The sequence below is a fragment of the Lepidochelys olivacea genome (genome assembly GCF_965140295.1).
Source record: "Lepidochelys olivacea isolate rLepOli2 genome assembly, chromosome: 4".
NCBI classification, from domain to species: domain Eukaryota; kingdom Metazoa; phylum Chordata; order Testudines; family Cheloniidae; genus Lepidochelys; species Lepidochelys olivacea.
The window spans coordinates 62,159,292-62,177,865 of NC_140414.1; positions in this window are offsets into that span (position 1 = coordinate 62,159,292).

Here is an 18,574-nt window from a genome sequence, read left to right on the forward strand (position 1 = left end):
TTGAGCAGACTTTAGAGGTCTTACTTTTTTTAAAAAAATTCTTCATGGTGGGGGACTGCTCAACCCATCCACTGACTGATGATCCGGACCCACTGATGATCAGGACTCAGACTTTTTGGTGCATTTCCCCATTTGTCAAGCTTCTCTCTCTCTCTTCCCCGCAGCCCAGTGACAACTCACATTTTTGTCTGCTGCCTGTACTACATAGTCTCCTCTGCAGTTCATTTTTCTCCCTGGTTATGTTTTTTCCTTCAGCCAGGGGGCAAATGAGCAGTGACCTTTGTAGCTGGCACCAGGGCCTCTCTTGTGGATAGTCCTGAGACAGCCTTTGTGCAAGAGGCAGCCAAGTCCCTCCCTTGGGGAAGATGTTCACCTCTTCACAGCAAGCCTAGTCCACTCTGAGTGAATTAGACTTGGCTGTATTCAGTGATTCATCAATTAACTTAATTTCTTGTTCTTTCTAGAAGAAACAATGGTTTAATACTGTTCACCTCTGAAGCTTGGATTGTACTAAGGAGAGAGAACTGCTTTGGATAAAATAAGAATCCCCCCAACCCTTCACCCTAGACTCAAACTGAACCTTTTAAGAAGTTCCAAAAAAACCTTTGTTTTTATTTTTCATTATACTTTTCCTCTGTGCTCATCTCTGAATTTCTAGGTTCCAGCAGACACGTAACAGTGGAAGTACCATAACAACTGGAGTGGAGCTGGTCAAATAATCAGTTGCAAATACTCACTGTGAATTTGGGGATATTTTTCCATCAAATAATTGTTCAAATAAATGTTTCCATTGTTCAGCCAGGTCCAAACAGGTTGACTGCTACTCTGATTTTATTTCTCGCCAAACTGGAAGAAATTATATTCTGAATTTTAAGGCTCGGGAGCACTGGAGAGTTAAGATTTGCCTTTCCAGGTACATACCATAAAACCTGTCAACCAATCACTGATACCTTAGTCCCCAGTCTTGCAAATATGTACATACATATATAATCCTAGTCAGTTTACTCACACACTTCAGACATATCTTTGCAATAGGACTACTCATACTTAAAGTTATGCATGTGTGCAAGTGCATGATTAGGGCCTTAGACTCACTTGGTTTTAAACATGTAAGTTTATAGACAGTGAAATTCAAACTAAAAAGCAGAACTAAATTTGCCCAAACCTTCCAGCACTCAAGATTCATTTAATCATCTTTCATTTAAATTTAGCACAGCATAATATTAAAACTTGCATTTGGAATCTCAGTCACTCAAATAGAGGGGCCTTATCTGGCAGTGTGCTAGGCACCTTCACATCCCATTGGTTTCAGTGTTTTCTATGTGCTGCGGGCCCTTTTTATTCCAAGGTTAATTTTGACTGCATCAAGTGGAAAACGGGTCACAGTGACATGCAGTGTTAGAGCTGTTCAACTTCATGGGAACTAATTCTGCGAATTATCTTTGCATTACTTTCTCTCTGTTTCTTCTCTTTGTTTGCAAAGTCAATCTAAGCAATCAAGACATGATGAATTCAGTAGCTATCATGCCAAATGATTACAGTGATTTTGTCAGATGACACTTTCTGAGAACTGATTTTGGCTGATATGTGTAGGAATGCCATTTCAGTCCTTGTAAAGGAGAGTGATGAATGGCACGTATGTCTGGAGTGCATGGTGCTGGCTTCCTGTCACAGAAATGCCACACTCCCCAGTGCTAGTACTGTGATAAGCCTGACTATGTTTAGCAGCTTTTGCCAGCAGGCTGTATATCAGAAGAACCAAAGCTGCCATTTAACACATTGGGTGTTCTGTCAGCACAAAATGCTTAAACCATTAATTGGTCTTGCACAGACTGTTAATGTTAGAGCTAAACATAAATCTCAGTGAGTGAAAAAAGTTATAAACTGACTCCAAACTAAATAATGGGTTGTTCTGCGGGAACCTAAAGACATGAATCTCACTGTAGTCTTCTGGTAATGAGAAATGGAGGCCCGTGTTTTTACAACTGTTTTAAAGCCTTGAGGGATTTTCAGTCTCCAAGCTGCTGGAACTGAAGTGTATCAGAATGAAGAACTCTGTAAACAAAGTATTTTTTTAAAACCACTGTGTTATTTCTATGGAGAAGCTGTCCCAGAAGGGCAAGTAAACATCATACTACCACTCAGTCTTAAAGAAATTGGAAGAAAGGGGATAGTGGAAAAACATAAGAAACCCAGAGTAGTTCCTTTGCTTAAAGTTTCTAATTCAGGAATACAGACAGGACTATTTTTTATGTACTGTGTACTGGATAACAATATGAAAGGATTTAATTCTTGTAAAACTAAATTGGATCTTTATTGAGTGTTTTTTTGTTTTTGTTTTTGTTTTGTTTTTTTACAGAGATGCTGCAACTGTAGCTAGCATTCTAGTCTTGTGTACACAGACTGATGCCCTCCTGCAGGCTGTGGTCCTACGCCCAAGTTCCATACAGGTTGCTACAGTACAATAGGCCACAGAGACATCAATGGTCAGATTTCCAGAGGTGATGACCATTCACATTCTATTGCTATGCTCAGCACCTTTAAAAACGAAGCTACAAGTGTGTTCCTTGGATGCCTTCCCCCTATTGGGATGTAGCAGACTGCCCACCCATTACACCAGACTCATCCCGCAGACTGGTGGGGGACCTACCCCACCCTGCCCCCTTTTCGGCTGTGGGGATAGGGACCAGGAGTTCTGCATGTGAGAGGGAGCAGGAATGAGCAGTCCTGCCGTAGTACAGACTCATATATAAGAGGCCTACACACAGCTATATATGGGTGGAAGGAAGTATTTTGCTCACCCTGTGCAGCCACCCTGCACAGAGGCCACTTTCAGCCTGGGGAATGCCTCTGGCACTAGGAAAAACTGTCAGAATAGAAACAAGCACTATGTATTTCTCAGATGCAACACCCACCTCTTGTCAAAAAGATTTGCAAAATATTTGGCAAAAATACAGAGTGCCCTCTTGGAAGCATTTCTGGAAAGTGTTTGAAATCCATAAGCCTCCAATCCAGCTCCTTTGAATTTGCTGAAGATGTTCCTCAAATACCTTTGCAAAGAAAGAACTAGAAAACATTACTGTTGTAATAGGTACCTGAAAATGAGAGTAAGGTTTTCAATAGAGCTCAGCATTAGTTTAGCCTCTCTCTGCTTCCATGGAAAGGACGACGAGATTTACAATTGACTTCAATGGGATCAGTTAGGGCAATGCAGAGCTCTTTTGAATATTCAAGCATCAACAATCTTAGTCGTGTTTTCTCCTACTTCATTTTCTGTTAATTATTATTTTGGACTGTGAAATTCTTTTCTTACATTATTACCCACATGCTCATGGCATCAGATTAAATTTGCATGGTAGTTGTGCTTCAACCTGAGACTATTGATGTTACCTTATTGCGATTTCTTTGTTTTATTTCATATTTTGCCTTTTGTCCAAGCCCCCAAACCACTGGTCTCTCTGAGTTTTCCCCATTGACTACTGATGGTAGTAAGTGGACTGTTCAGCAGCTGTGCCCTACTGCCTATTGATTAGTTTATCACATGGCTGTTAATAGGTTGTATTGATATTTTGGATTCATTTCATACTGATTGTCAATTTTTCCCATTTTCATGCTCAGGTTCTTTCTTGTTTGAGGAATGGATGCAATTAGTTCAGCTCTTAAAAGCCTAGTTCTCTTATTCGTGATTTAGCCAATGGCTTTATTTACCCAGGCTCCTTCCCATTTCTAATCTCTCTGGTTTTCAAGTGCTCCATCCTATCATCAGGTATATCCATGGTATGATCCCGGTATTGCCTGTGGACTTTTGCATGCAAGCAGATCAGTAGCAAACAAACAGTCTCCAAATTATATACTGGTAGAATTATGGATCTCTCTCAACAAATCTGATTTGGGGTGATTTCCAGATCTGCATTGCTCAAGGAATATATTTTTCTACATATCTAAAAATTCTGGGCCAGACCTTCTGCTGGTGTAAATTTGTGAAACATCTTTGAAATTGATAAATGTATGCAGATTTATGTAAGCCAAGACTCTGGTCCTTCATTGTTAATGAGGAAGGATCCACCAAATCCATTTATTTTAGTCCAGGCTATACTTCATGTCAGCTGCTTTTGGAGAGCAGTACAGAGGTCTGGTGAAGATATTTGGCCCTACACTGTAGAAGACTGAAAATATTCCAGAAGCTGTACATCTTCCAAAAGCTGAACTATTTAATGATCATTGTAGGAACTGTACATTCATGAATTGTTGATATGTTTCTAGATTCCTGTTCAGAATTATCCAAAACCAACAGAAATAATCAAGAAGATTAATTCTACATTCACTACTGAAACATGCAATCATAGAAATGTAGGACTGGAAGGGACCTTGATAGGTCATCTAATCCAGTCCCCTGCACTGAGGCAGGACTAGTAACTAGACCATCCTTGACAGGTGTTTGTCTACCCTGTTCTTAAAACCCTCCAGTGACAGAGATGCCACATCCTCCCTAGCCAATTTCCAATGCTTAACTACCCTTACAGGTTAGGAAGTTTTTCTTAACATCTAACTTAAATCTCTTTTGCTACAATTTAAACTAATTACTTCTTGTCCTGTCCTCAGTGGTTAAGGATAACAATTTATCACCCGTAATAACAACCTTTTAATTACTTGAAGACTTATCACGCCCACCTCAGTCTTCTCTTCTCCAGACTAAACAAACCCAATTTTTTCCAATCTTTCCTCATAGGTCAAGTTTTCTAGACTTTTAAATCATTTTTGTTGCTGTCCTCTGGACTTTCTCCTGTTTGTCCACATCTTTCCTGAAGCACGTGCTCAGAACTAGACACAATACTCCAGCTGAGATCTTATCAGCACAAAGCAGAGTGGAAGAATTACTTCTCATGCCTTGCTTACAACATTCCTGCTAATACATCCCAGAATGATGATCGCTTTTTTGCAACAGTGTTACGTTGTTGACTCATATTTGGTTTGTAAACCATATAACCCCCAGATCCCGTTCTGCAGTACTCCTTCCTAGGCAGTCATTTCCCATTTTTTATTTGTGCAGTTCATTATTCCTTGTTAAGCGTAATACTTTGCATTTTTCCTTACTGAATTTCTTCCTATTTTAGACCATTTCTCTAGTTTGTCAAAGTCATTTTGAATTCTAATCCTGTCCTCCAAAGCATTTGCAACCCCTCCCATCTTGGTATCATCACAAACTTTATAAGTGTACTCTATCTGGTTCTGTTTTTGACTGGCTGAGGTATTACTTGTCCCACATACTCAATCTGTTACTCTTGAGAACTAAGCCTAAGGCCTTATCTACATGACAAACCAAGATGTGAATCTACAGTGCGCCAGATTGCCATGCAGTAACGTCCCACGTGGATGCTGCTACAGCACAATGAAATTCCCAGAATCCAGTTTAGCATAGTTAGTATGAGTAACCACATATTCCTTTCACTGGTGCTCTCCAGTGACTGCCAATTATTTGATACATCCACATATGTCTTTTCTTAAATTAGACTGCAAATTCTTCAGGAACAATACAGCATCTAGCACAATGAGACTAGTCCTAACCGAAGTCTCTGGGAACAACTTTATTTGAATTACAGCAAAATGGAAAAAATTTCAATTTTGTTTTGGAGTTCACCATGAACTGTGTAAGAAGATAATCACTGTTTCTATGCATCGAGCAAGGTGTCTTGTATCTATTTCTTGAAAAGTGGTTCACTGGGAGGGAATAGTTATACGCTAGACTGTTTTGATTCAGGTTCAGCTGGAACCAATGCCATGTCTGTCCTTTGTTTAGACAGCGGGACTGTATCAGGAGGATGGAGAGGGGATCCAGGCAGGCAGGCCAAATTACTGGCTGAGGATTACAGAAATAACAGAACAATTTGCTGCAGAAGAGGAAAGGCCTCATAAAAAGCAGATTTCAGAACTGCAAATATGAGGCAGTATGCTAAGCTAAAGCTTGGCAGACTCACTCTGTGGCTATAGTTTCCTTATTTGGAAAAGAACAGTGATGCTAAAAAAAAAAATACAAAAAAAAAAAAAAACCCAGAGAGAAGGAGGGTGTTTTTTGACAGGACTTAGACCCAGATAAGCAAAGGCAGACGACATATGTTATTAATTGGAAGACCACAACTTTGATAGTCTGATAATTGCTTATTCCAATGGAAAAAAGTTACGATTTATTGAATGATGTTGCTGGCCAATTTAATACATTGTGATGTTTAATATCATATCAAGGGGCTCTCAAACTGTTTTTTTTTTTGAGGGGGCTGCGCCTTCTAAGCTCCAAGTACCTAGGCTGCAAAGGAGTGAAGAACTAGAGAATCTATTAATTTGTTTTCCTATTCTGACAACAAAAACTTCACCCACAAGCAAGGAAAGGAGCAGCACCACATGGCCATCAACTATACACTAAGCTGCACTTTGCTGAAAAAGGTTATGCTTTGTTGAGTGTCTTAGCACAGTGTTTACTGTATATCACTGTGGGGAAATTTGTTGCAATCTGGGCTATTGCCGGAATAGTGCACATTGTGCACTCCCATTGCATGCTGGGGGAGGGGGAGAAGGAAGGAAAAGGAATGACAGTGCAGCTCCAAAGCCTGCACTACTTAGGGGTGTAGCTACTGTAAATGCCATAGGCTAGACATAGGCCTCACTTCAGCAAAGCGCTAAAGGCTGCAGTCAATCAGGCATGAGCATGTGCTTAAGTGCTTTGCTGAATAGGGATGGACATCATCAGATGGTTTACATTAACCATGTGATAAAATGCTTTACTGGATTGGGGCTTGAGTCATGACTCTGGACTACGTACACATTTATTTAATTTTAAAAGAATGAGAAATCCCAGCTGAATGGAATCAACCTCACAACCAGTCCAGAAATCAGTATGAAGTGTGATAAAGGGGGCTCTTCTATTACCATTCTAGTATTTACAATATATGTCATTGCAAAGAGTTCTGGTAATGAGTGCCAGGATCTACTTCACAATAAATATGTTCCATTGACGGACTTTCTTTGCCTATTTCTCTGAGAATATCTGGTCTTCATTAAAGTGGGTTGCACTTTCATTTCTACGTTAGGAGGCAGTGTATGTTTTTCACTGTATAAACATTTCTCTCTTCCCACAAAAATCTCAGTATTAACATCCTGGCCATGAGGGTTCTTTTACAAACAGTGCAAATGCAGCACTGAAAAACAATGAAATCCACACTTTGCTAATCAACTGTTGCACGTTGCTTTTCTTTATACATGATTTACTTGTACATATTGTAGGTTAACATCTGTCCCATTCCAAAATATATGCTAAGGAACTAGGCAACTTAATGTAATCTGATTGTGTCATGTTTTTGGAATATTGATATGATACATATTGTAAGGTTTAAGTAACAGTATGGTAAAGGTCTTAAGCTTAAAATATATTTCGGTTTAGCAAAGATTTAGGAAAGCAGCAGTATAGTGAATAAATCAGAACTTGTATTTTGTGCCACACTGACTTTAAAATGTCTATCCATTCATCGCCACTGGCATAGAGCAGTGCACACTGCATCTCTGCAGGCTGCACAGCAAGAGGAATTCATTCCTGGGAGAGGACAGCTTTAAATCGACTCATTGGCACAAGGGCCCTCCAACAGGGTCTACACCAGCAGAAGCTGATGCAGACCATGGATGAATTTGGCCCAGTGTCCTTTGTATTATAGGTCATTTCTTCAGACATATGCACCTAAGTTGCATCTACAAAATGTGCGCACAAGCTCAAATAGATAATTGTATACACTACAGATGCAATTGCATCCTCAAAGCACCCCATATTTTGCAGGTACATTTTGAGTTCCTGTGTTTGAAAATGAGATCCTATATGTCTCAGGCAGGTGTCATTTGTAAATACTTTATCAGGTGGCCAAAGAGAGAAGAGAACACACAGTAGCTCTGCTGTTGGCTGCATGATACTCCTCTAAAACGTGAGGTGGAATTGAATATCAAAACTTTCCAGAAAATCTTGGTGATATTGCAGAACAAATGTCTCTGCGGCTACCACAAGACTCCTAGGATGTAGGCTGTTGGATTATTTTAGTTAGGACTAGAACTTTATGAAAATATATAAGGATGATCCACATCAGGGCTTGTACTATTGCTAGCATGGTTAGCAACAACGATAATCCTAAAAAGAGATAAAAGGCATCTTGTAGGTCTCATATCATGATACATTGCACAGAGCCAGTCCAGTACAGTGCTGCTGTAACAACGCAATACAAAACAAGTTAGTTGCACAATGTGCTTTAAATTATCTCCTGCCTTGTTCTCATGAAATGGCAAGAACAGACTCTAGCTCTGTAAATGGCTGTTCGGCGTTATTAACCTTTGCACAGTACAAAAAGTTCTGACTTAAGTCCAAAACAAATCACAAAAGCCAGCTACAAAGGTACAATGCAAGAAGAGATAAGGCTTCCATGCTCACATTAAAGTGCTGTAATTAAATCCTCAGATACACTGAAAATGGTTTTAAAAATGGACTTTAATAGGTGAGTTAAGCAAAGATTTTTTTTTAAATCAGTGTGGTATGGCTAAAAAGCTTGATAAAAAGGTAACAAGTAAAGCTGCATCATATTCTCAATATTTGCTGCACCGAATGTTGTACATAAATGCCAATTTTACAAGATTGGAACTTTAAATTTTAGGGTTTTTCAGTTCTGCAGGTTTGGTCCAGCCCAACTCAAGTTTTTGTAATAGCAAACAGCAGGAAGGAGATAAAATTAGGGCCCAATTTCCTATAGGAGGTAGCCTCAAAACTTGTACCTGCAAAACCTGGTAAGCACACTTTCATATGCACAGCTGCTCCCCTCCCCCCACCCTCCCAAAAAAACACACATACAAATGGGCATCTTCACATGGAACTTGGAGGGCAGGATTTTAAAGCCCCTTTTGAAAATTTGGTCTTATGTGTCTTTATACACAAGTCTGGACCATGATGCCTCTGTCAGGATCAAAGCTCAGATGCATCTCAAACTTCCAGTGTCAATGATTTGAGGTCAAACAGTATTTAGAGTAAGTGATAAAAGCAAGAGGTCAGAGAGTTTACTAAGGGTCACAGATCAAGATGGATGATACATTAAAATGTGTTGAGCAGAAGAGTTCAGCTGCATCTTAAAAACAAATCCATGCTAGAAGCAGGTATTAATGCTGGTGAATGAGCAGCAGGTCAAATGAATATTATAATTCTCTGTAAGTCTGAAGAAATAAAAAACAGGATTTAAGGATGTTAAGCAAAACAATCATTTGATTATAAATGCTTTGTGTCAAAGCATAAATCAAGAGAGAGCGACTAGCCTTTGGAAAAAATAAACTACAGAGTAAAAAAGAAAATCATATTGCTGAAACATGCTCCACTAATAAAACAAGTGAAATACTGAGATCTGAGGCTGCTCCAGTCAGTGAGCTACATCAGTCACTGCAAATTTTGACTAGCAACTTAAGATGGATTACAAGAGAACAAAGTGATCATTGTATATCACTAGGAAAGCAATTATGGCTCTAAATAAAGTAAAATCTTGAATCCTTTCCACTTGTGCTGTTGCTTTCTTTTCATTACAACAGAAGGCGATTTCAATTAGAGCTGTGCCAACCTTTTGTAGTTAAAGCAAAAACCATGTGAAACTCACCTCTTTTCAATATCCAGGATCTCCAACGATCCCCTTCCCCACAGGCTAGGGCTCCTCCAACCCATTCTTTGTGACAGCTCAGGGGCAAGCTGGATCTGTGATCTCTCCCCCAGTCTCTCTCCATGGGCACTCTTTCCTAGTGACAGGCCTCAGCCTGCACTTTCTCCAGAGAGGAACTCCTTGGTCCATTCCACTTTAGATTGGATCATCGGGCTACAACACTCCCTATTACTGTCTTGCCATAATTCCACAGCGAGTGGTGCCTTGTACCCCCCTGGAAATCTCTCATGAGAGCACCCCTCGGGTAACAAGTTGTTTCTGTCATAGTTTCATTTCTTCCTTGCTCCTTCCCCTCCCCCACAAAAAAAACCCAGCCTCCTTTGACTTAAGTCCATGCAGTCAGCTAGAACAACATAAATCAGATAAACTGAGGTACTTATACTACTGATACAAAATAATACAGATAGTTCCTTCTCCACACCCATATTAAGTTATCTTCTGGGGAGAGGTTGTGGGCCAGAAGTTCCTCCCCACTGTCATCTTCCAGAGACACCTGGCCCATCTGCTTACCACACCCGGCATCTTCAGGAGGCCAGCAAGTTTGGCCTGTTCCATTTTAAAGCCTTCCAGCATCTTTGGGGTGGGGACAGGGGGAACTGTTCCCTCATGAAACAGTCTAAATTTCCAGTTAGTTTGAGACTTGTAGTTTTCACAAGAACCCAAAAGTCAAAGAAAACCTCATGAGCTAGGAACTAGGGCTACCAAGCATTTAAAAAAAATAAATTGTGATTAGTCGCTCAATTAAGCATCTCTCCTCCATTGTTTGCAGTTGTCTGAAATTCATCAGGGGCAGCATACTGGCGGGGGGGGGGGTAGAGTTGTGCCTTTCACTTATCTCATGAAACTCTCTCTAATGAGTAATTCATTTCTGAAGTTTCCCTTCCCTTACTTGCAGGCCACAGAAAAATGTTGGCAGCATGCCAAAACTACAACTATGAATATGTTAAAGTGCTGGACCCATACCACTGCTGTAGACACAGCAGTACACACTGCACTGGGAATGCCTGGGAGCTGCAGGAGCAATGGGGAAGAAAGCTGGACTGGAGTCCCCAACAAACCCTCAGGTCTTGTCTACATTATGGGAACAAGTCGACCTAAATTACGCAACTCCAGCTATGTGAATAACGTAACTGGAATTGACATAGCCGAGGTCAACTGACTGCGGTGTCTACATTCCCCCGTCAATCCAGTGCAAACTCTCCCGTTGACTTACCTTACACTTCTCATTCTAGTGGAGTACCAGAGTAATGGGAGAGCGATATGCAGTCGATTTAGCAAATTTGTACTAGACCCACTAAATTGACCCCCAATGCATTGATCGTAGACATGCCCTCAGACTCAGCACATAACCTCAGCAGCCCCCTTCCCCCACTAAGATAACAGCCTTCTGCTGCCACTAGATGTAATTATTCAAGTAGCTCTATTGTTAAGAGTCTGTGCGGCAATTCTAGAGGTTCAAACATTGTTCATGATGCACAACAGGAAGACTGTCACAGTTATACTTAATGGAATTAGTTTTTACCTTTTTTCTTTTAAAAAATGCCTAGTTATATACAAAAAAGTGCATTGAAAATAACATTATTGAGGTTGCAAATTCAAGCACTTGAAAATTGCAAAGAAATGCCAGATTTACAGTTACCTATGCAATCTTAATTCTGCACCCTTACAAAAATGCATTATACCAATCTTATTACTGATCACATACTATTTTTCCCACAGTACCTGCTTCTTCTTAGAGCCCAGGATGAATACACAAAGGGTCAGAATTAATATTGCTTAGACAACTCTGATTCTGGCATTCCTTAGCTTTTGAATACTTGACTTTGAAACCTAAATAACATTTAACATTGTGGCTTTTTGTGTGATACCAATATAGTCAAGAGTATCTCCAGTGAAGTCAATAGATTTATATTGTTTTTACATCAGTGTAAGTGAAACCAGAATCAGCCATCCAACATATCCTGCATATATTGTACATCCAACATAGCCTAGCAGATACTTCTATGACTCCTTATCTTCATAACACTCCTGTAAGATAAAGAAAAAAATATCCCCATTTTACAGATTGGGAACTGAGGCACAGAGATCCTGACTTATCCAAGCTCATACAGGACATTTGTGACAGAGCCAAAAGTTGAACCCAGCTCCCCCACCCCAAGTCCCAGTCTAGTGTCATAGACATAAGACCATCCTTCCTCTACATGTCACATCACATCCCACATATGGCAAATAAAAAAAAGAATACCTCCATCCCCCACTGCCCCCAGATGTATTGTCACATCAGTAGGAAACCCAACAAGACATGCTTAATTTTTTATAGTTCTTTCTCAGAATAAACAAATTATTAACAACGTACCAAGCTTTTGAAAAGGCTTCCTGAAATGGAAACTGCTATTGGCAAGATAAATATTTCCCTACAGCCATCCACAAACACTCAGAACCCTTATTAGATTTTTATTTACTGCTGTTTTACTTTCGTTTTGGGTTATTAATCCAATCATTTGACTGGACGCTCTGGAATGTAAATAAAGAATCAGGTAGTAGCTTCAGAATGCTGTGGCTTATGGCTCCATCCTGAAAGGTACTGAGAACACTCATTTCTGACTTACTTCATTCTTGCAGTACCAGGTGATTAGATTGCTTTGAATCTGAATTTAAATGGACAAGTTTGTGGGAACCTTACCGTATTGACAACAGTTTTTTCCAGCTACAGATCATGTAAAAGATGATCATCATCATACATACTAGTAAGTGCTATTAGCTGAAATAGTTGGATAATCTCCTATTCCTTCACCCCTGGTTAGTATTTTATTTGTCACAATATGAGCTTTCCTAGTTCAGGCATAGGGTGGGGTTGCTCAAAGAGCTGCAGTGCTTAGTACTCCATTACCAACAGCTGCTTGTAGGAGCTGTCAAATTGCTTGTCTGGGATATGGGGAATATTTGTGAAGAAGGATACCATAATCCTACTATGTTTCTTTCTGAGTTGGATATATGTTTCTATCATTGTTATTTTTTTCTTCAGCATTGGTTTCAGCTTAAGACCGTTATTAGAGGAATTCATTCTATACATAACAGTCTAAAGAGGGATGTAGGTTGATACTGGAGGGAAATAATTTATTGAGGAAGTTTCCACAATGATCTATGTAGTCCTAAAAGATATTCCATTCTCCTAGAGAACAAAGGTACCTGATTCAGAGCACATGAAGCCAAAAGGAAGTAAATTATTGTTTTTTAAAAAATAAATCAATGCAAAGGGTTACCATAATGGGAAAAGAGCACTGCATTTGCAAAACTCAAAGTACCCATTCTTTAGAGCTGTTGAAACATACAATGAAAGGTGAATAAGGTAACACAGACACTGCCATTTTTGCCAAATGCTGAAGAACAAGTTGTAAAGTGTTAGATAAACATATAGAAACTTCAAAGAAAGCACTGATTAAACCACCAAGAAGATAATTATTCTAATGCTTTGGAACGGAAAAATTTCCAGGGAAAATCAAAAACAAAAATCACAGTTTAAAAATGGTAGGTTTCAGAGTAGCAGCCGTGTTAGTCTGTATTCGCAAAAAGAAAAGGAGGACTTGTGGCACCTTAGAGACTAACCAATTTATTAGAGCATAAGCTTTCGTGAGCTACAGCTCACTTCGGAAGTGAGCTGTAGCTCACGAAAGCTTATGCTCTAATAAATTGGTTAGTCTCTAAGGTGCCACAAGTCCTCCTTTTCTTTTTAGTTTAAAAATGGTGCTGCATTTGCTTGCTTGATCATAGATGCCCTGTTGTCAATGAGATTTAGAAATGTGAAAGAAAGACAAACACATTTCCCTCACTAAAGACATAACAATACATGACATCACTTTCCTCTGGAAAAGAGCTGAATCCTTTTCATGTAAGTTATTGAAAACATACATAAGAAAAAAAGAGGCCTCGTCACACCAAAGACATAACTGAAAAAGCATGACATGACCTTCAGCAAAATGTTAATTAAAACCAATCCACATTTCTTCCCAAGCCCCTAGCAATGTCCCTTTGTCTGACTTTTTAGATCAATTTGAGGCACCTCTCCCTTTTGACTCCACCACTTGGAAAGCTTTTGTTTATATAACTCAGCACATGAAATTATCTTTTCCTTTTTTGTTCTATTTGCCTAAAATTCAGTACTATTTTGTGACACATTTACAAAATGGTGGAGACTGAGAAAAAATTTATGGGTACAAACGTGTATTTATGCAAAGCAGCAAGTTTGCCAAGTACCCACTGTGTGTGCTATCAGTCAACTTAGCGCACATAGTGGTTTCTGTTTGACCTTTTCTGCATGGAAGCCTCAGCTTTCACCCATTTGAAAGTCTGACCCTTTATTTGTAATATACAGAAACAATGCTATGCTTATTTTCCAATAAGTTCGAGAAAATGCACTAGAAATTTCAATTTCTAACTCAATTCCCTTACTTTATCTCTCTGAAAATGCATTGCCCTTTTTTCCCTTTCAGAAGTTGAAAGAACAACATACCCCTGAAGGCAGAGCCAGGGAAAATGAGACTCGTTTCACTCTCATATTCTTCCAACATCACAGGTTCAACAGACAGGAGATTACCACCATATGAAGTACAAAATTATACAGTCCATTTGATCCCTCTTCCACCACTCTCCCAGACAACTTTTCAGTCTCTGATTTTAAGAGCATTTCTAAATGAAAAGCTAGCATTAAACCATGAAAGATGGACACCGCTTTTCCTTCTTTTCTGTGAGACTGAACTGTTGAGATTATACAATATATTTAGTCTTTAGTAAATCCCACAAATATTTAGCCATGAATTCCCAACATTTGGATAAATTGTCTATACAAAGAATTGCAGGCAGAAGACACTGGAGAATTTGTGGTTAACCTGAGATATTTACTATTTATAGTAAAGCCACCTAAATATTCTTACAGGGATTATCTTCTGGTGCAGTTTTTCTCTTGTTAGAGCTCCTGGTGATGTTTCTTATAATGTATAGCATTGCTAGTTGATTTAAGATTTCCATAAAGTAGCTGGTAAACATGTACCTCTGAAACTGGCTGGTTGGTTCAGGAGAGTAGCATTTTGTGTGAGGATGACAGTTTCTAGGATCTCACATCAGAATACAGGGCTGTTCCAGTGAGCCATCCTAAACTCAGATGTTAGAGCCATGTGTAAATGATTATAGCTGACTCATACTGGCAGGTGAAACTCATTAGCTCAAATGAGGCTATAGGGGCTCTGAAGTGTCTCTCTGTGGGAGAGAAATCCAGGGACTAGGATAAAGGAGGGAATGTAAAGGAAAAGCTAAGATTGGAAAGAAAGCTTAGAATGTGATTTATAGTCTGTATTTTGAGTTACCTATCAAGGAAGGCTATAAATCTAGATTACATATAACCTGTATGGCAGGAAATTCCACTTGCTTACATCATGTAATAGGAACATCCTATTTCTGTTCAGTGGAGTACATTTTTTTCCAATCATCTATATGTTCCCATTAATGTTTCATGGGCTGGGGGGTTGGCACCTAAATCCACATTTAGGTACATAAATAAAAAATAGTCTGATTTTCAGAGATGTGGAACACCCACAACTGAAGTCAATGGGAGATGGGGCTGCTGAATACCTCTGAAAGTTAGGTCACTTTTTGGCAGCCATGATATTAAGGAGAACAATAATCTGTAACATTGTGACTTATTTAAGAAAATGTTTTAAATGTCAGTTATTTCACCCAGGGTACATGAAAGTGGTCAGCTTTCCAGCTGGGTGATATCCATCTGTTTTGCATCAAAAATGGGACCACTAGACATCAACTTTTGCTGAACTCTAATGAGATTTTGGCGTTTTTCTTGTCACACCACCTTCCTCCCTGAATCTTCTCACCCGGTGACTTGGCCTTGCAAGGGAAGATAGGAGCTGGACACATCATCCTCTGGTAGAAGCAGTCTCTCTTTCCCAGAAAGGTAAAGAAGGGATAAAATGATCAGGGATTAAAATTTGAAAAGAAGTTTTATTTTAAGATTTTCAACACAATATAAATAATTTACCAAACTATTAGCATTCACATATACTGTAAACTTGCTTTAAAGTCCAGCAGATTTTCACACCCAAACACAAAAAATCTGCAGAATTAGGCAAAATTTCCCATAAATTATTAGGGACTCTAATCACATGCTAATCATTTTACAATAGTACTGTACATAGAAGACCCATTCTGCACATGCAAAGTGCCCTGGAAAACAATTTAATTTTCGGACACAAAATTTGCACTACAGAGTTAGAAAGGCCTAACTAACTTTTGAGACATGAATGGAGACAATGTGACATATGGTAATTCATATGTGATATAAAAGGCTGTCTGTCTGCTGAAATAAACTACTAAATTAGAACTAATCCAAAAAAATTACATTGTGCAGATTGAAGTATTCAGCAGATGCCAGACTGTACAGGAAAGTAACCCAAGAACCAGCAAACAACAGCTACCCAGAGCAGCTTTAAATCTCTGTTACACATCTGATGAGTTGATCCTCTGCATATCATCCAGGTTTGTCCAAAACCACACACTGAACAATGAGAACAATGTCACTTTGGAAACTTTAAAATGATTTTTCCCCCTCTGAAACACTGATTTGACAAATACTTCACACCATAAATAAAAGTGATTTAGGACTCCAAAAAAAAATGTCAGCTGCGATGTGCGCAGCTACTGGAGAAAAGGATTTTCTACAGTAGAACCTCTCTACAATGTGCAGCCTCACTGGGCCAGATTTCAGCTGTGATGCGGTGGTTGTAGAATTTGGCATCCCAATGTACAGAGAATATTAGATTCAGCCTCCCCCTTCCTTAGGCGGATGGCTTACCAATCTACCGGTTCTCTCCTGGTCTTTCTCCCTCTATCCAATTCTGTACCTCAGTTTGCCCCTCTGACATCTCCTGTATGTCTTCCTATCTATTCAAGCTTAACATCAGCAAAACTGAACACATCTTTCCTTCAAGGTGGTCCCTTGATCTCACAGTTGAACGGACAACCATTCAACCTGTCCCTTAGGTCTGCAATCTGGGTGTCCTCTTTTACTTCTATCTCACCCCACACGTCTGGGCCATGTTCAAAACCTGCCTAAACTGCAAGACCATGCTTTCCCTTCCTGTCTCGCCTCATTCACTACATGTCTTCCAACTTCTGCCACAAATGAGGCACACACCACGGCTTTGTTCACCTGAACCACTCCCTAAGGACTGCCCATCCCGTGCACTGAATAAACAAGCTAGGGGGCCTGAGGAAAAAATAGTACGTGGTCATGTATCATGCATACGTACAAGGGGGCTGAATGAAGGTTGCACAGGCAACCCTAATTCTGGCACTTCCTGCTTTGTGAACATTTGACTTTGTACACTTAATATTCTTTTTAATGTAGATTTCTGGTACGTCATTTCCTACATTTTTAAAAAATCAAAATGAAATAGAAATCCATGCCTCATCAGCAAGGCTGGAACGTTTAGAGCTGCAGCACAAACCTCAGTGACTGACTCAACAGAGTAATTAGTAGCAGTAGTAGGCTATTATCCTCTATATGGACCAGCCTGTAGACACAAATGGTACACACACTTTGCCAGTGGGTTTCACAGCTGTTAGCTAGCTAGCAAAGAAATGTAGCATTTCAGAACTCCTGTTTTCGGTTCCAGGGTCTAGTATACTCTGGTGGTCATTAGAAATCCTCTGCCCCTGTTCCCCTGTACTCTGTCCCCCCTTATCACACCAACTTCTTTCCCTGCTACCTCTCTCCACTCCTGTTCAAACAAGCCTGCTTCTGTCCCCCTCTATGCCTACTCTCCCACCCCCTAACTTGCCCCTGTATACTTTCTTCTCATCATCGCTCTGTGTTCAACTCAGGCTATTTCCTCCTTCTCCTGGACACCAGCAGATAGAGAATTGGGAGCATAGGAGAGTTGCCCTGCTCCCAGTTCTGATAGCCAGCATGATAGCTGCCTCTGGTAGCCTAAAAGAACAATTGCAGGAAGTGCTCCGGAGTATGCTCACTCCAAGCTGAATCTTCAGAGAGTTTTGCTGTCAAACTCTAACACGTACCTATTAAGCATGTGCAAATGGTGATTATTAAAGGCCTATCATTCAGCCAGATGTTAGGTGATTTGCCCAGGGACAGTAAAAGACACTTCCCTGACCCCAGGCACAACAGCTTCTCAACAATTAATAATAAGAATTTTTATAATTGGAAAAACAATATTTTTCCCCCTAACCCTGATCTCAGCAACAGCTAAGCCATTTTTAGAGAAACTTAAAAAAAAAAAAAAAAAAAAACCAGACAGAGGCAGATGTGCATTATGGAAAATTTCAGCCCGAATGGTTGAAGCTATAAACTACTGGAAACAAAGTCTGGCAATGGAATGCGTTACGGACCTTTAACTGTAGGCAGTTCTGCGAACTCAACCTATAGCAACAGATTTAAGAATCTTGCCTTTGGTTTTCTCTTGTTATGTGGCTATGATGCTATATTCTGCAAATGGCTAATGCAGGCATTTCTAGATTAACTATTATTTAATGTCTCACAGCAAACTCTGTTCAGGTCTGTTATTATAAGAAAATCGTGGATTCTGAATTATGCTAAAATCGGCAGATTTGTTACAGGGCACATTTTAAACTGTCTTTAGTAAGTTACACACAGCCCAAGTGGGGCCCCCAGATATTTAACTAGCCACATAATACTTTCTGTTTAGCTGGAATTTCTGCAAGGAAATGCTTCCTTCAGAAAGTTTAAGCATCAAAAGAAGTACTGAAGTCCCCCCTCCCCTCTTTGCAACAGATTTGGGGAGAATGAAGCATTTCTCTTGGAGTATAAT